Source organism: Coptis chinensis, chromosome 1 (genome assembly GCF_015680905.1).
Source record: "Coptis chinensis isolate HL-2020 chromosome 1, ASM1568090v1, whole genome shotgun sequence".
NCBI classification, from domain to species: domain Eukaryota; kingdom Viridiplantae; phylum Streptophyta; class Magnoliopsida; order Ranunculales; family Ranunculaceae; genus Coptis; species Coptis chinensis.
The window spans coordinates 8,365,374-8,367,528 of NC_141456.1; the positions used below are offsets into that span (position 1 = coordinate 8,365,374).

A 2,155-nucleotide genomic window follows, 5' to 3' on the forward strand; every position below is an offset into this window, starting at 1 on the left:
TCATAAATTCAATTTTTACATTGATAGAAGAAACCATAGCTGTTTGCAACATCAAAAAGACATTATCCATTGGAACTTCAAAAATTAAGAGGGAACCAAAATATATTACACATGAAACTCTAAATGCGGTTCCATGCTTGGGACCCTGCAAACAAATTCCGCCTTTAATATTTGGTTCAAACCAACAAAACTTCTCCTCTGTTTGGTTGAAATAAAATTTTACTCTATCAATCTGAACTTTCATGAGCTCTCTTCACCCATCCAAAACCTTCCTCAAAAAACATCTTCGCCACACAACCCAAATCGCACAAGTTCATTTTGTGGAAGATATAATCTCCCATTTTAAAGTACTGTTAAGAGAAGTAAAACAATGTTAATGGGTGGAATGGTAGGATAAATATAAGTATTGCTACAATAAAACAGTTGTTTGTCATCTTGTAATATTATAAGCATTGCTTACATACTTCTAGGACCGAAATTTGATTTAGCCTATGACAACTGGTGTAAAAATTCTTGAGATCATCATTTAACAACAATGAAAAGGTACTTATTGTATATAATGTTACCAATATGTTGAATGGCTAGCAATCTTGAACATGCCAAATTTAAGTCATAAGAACTGAAATGAAGTCTATATATAGGTATTAATGCTTACTTTTCAATGACGTCTCTGAGGATGTTTGTAAGTCGTAAGAACTGCGTCATAGATTTTGTGGACTGATCGAAGTTGGAGATTCAGGTGCAATCCCCATTACTGGGATACTTATCAGGCCAACAGTTCCAGCCACATGGTAGCAATACAGATAAAGCTATTGAAAATGCTCCTATATAGATTTCCTTGTATCTAGTCTCATTCCTTCAATCATGTCTGGAAAAGGCTACATATCATATGATCTTCAATTCAAGATAAAATAAAGTCTTTATTCTCATCTATGAAGAACAACAGGAACTCTTATGGATTGCATTTGGTCCATCGACTATCTCAACAGTTCTCCTACATACACCAAACTGATTAAAAGAAGTTAATACAGATGAAAATAACATAAAAACTCTTAGTCTTAATCATCGAATTTCATTGCATTGAGACCTCCTATCATATATATTCTAGAGTACACAGGAGAACAATTTGGGTACCTTAGCTCTGTCTCATGACAGTTAATTGGCTCAATCAAATTGTTTGGCACTGAAAATTTTATCAAAGCCAATGAGGCATTGAAACTAATATACATGATTTAAACTACACAACGTCACAACTTTAATTTAATCGCTCAGCAGACCGTTGTTTCAAAATAGGATTGCAAATGTTCTGAATGACTAATAGAAGTTTCGCAGCAAGGCCTGCCTCAACAGCTATCAACAATATTGGTATTGGGCTCCTAACATTTTCATGCACATAGACATATAGCTAATACTTCTATTATGTAAACGACTTGTTGGATTACAACAGAAAGCCATAACCAAGATTGCTAAAAAAAATCAAAATTGTCAAGTCATGGTACAAAACTCTATAAACTAATTCGTAACTTAAGATATTGATCTTTGTAAAATGAAAATTAATAATGCATGTAACATACACATGATTTTCACATAAGAGATACCTGCCTAGAGATGTCGTCATACAGATGGAAAAAACCTTAAAAACCTTGCATTAACAAAAAGGAATATATCCTAGTGATATCATCAAAATATGTGGGAAACCCCAAGAACATGTTTAGTTGGTCTTTAACTCCATGACAATGTGATAGCCTAAGCAGAGAGTAAGATAAAGTGATTCAAAGACAAAAAGCAAAAACCGTTTTGACAATTTTCCCATTGCAAGAAGCTAGGTTCCATATTACACTGATATTATTACCATGACGTGGATTTTACTTACCTTGGAAAGATTTTGTATGCGTAGTTGGCCATATATCCACAACCCACTGCTGAGGCCAAGAAGGGTGGGACTTTATCATCTTTTACTTGAGTCAGTTGAGCGTCAGTAATAGACTTTATAGAAAGATTTTTCGGTGACACAGCACGAACGTAAAAGAAAAAGACGGTAAAGTGAAAGTTAGAGAAATAATAAGATAACATGGTATTTAACATGGTGGAGGGAAGAAGTTTTGTACCAGACTTACGTTCCAAAAAGAAAATTGGGAGTTTCGGGGTACACCTT

The 2,155-nt window shown here is 34.2% G+C and overlaps 1 long non-coding RNA gene across 1 annotated transcript; it reads right to left on the minus strand.

Moving 5' to 3' along the window:
- Positions 1-1,530, minus strand: LOC147521869 (uncharacterized). Its single transcript, XR_015194632.1, has 2 exons — positions 656-1,530; positions 1-350 (listed from the first exon to the last, which is right to left on the minus strand). It is a non-coding gene; the product is annotated as an uncharacterized LOC147521869 (long non-coding RNA).
- Between the last annotated feature and the right edge of the window lie 625 nt (positions 1,531-2,155).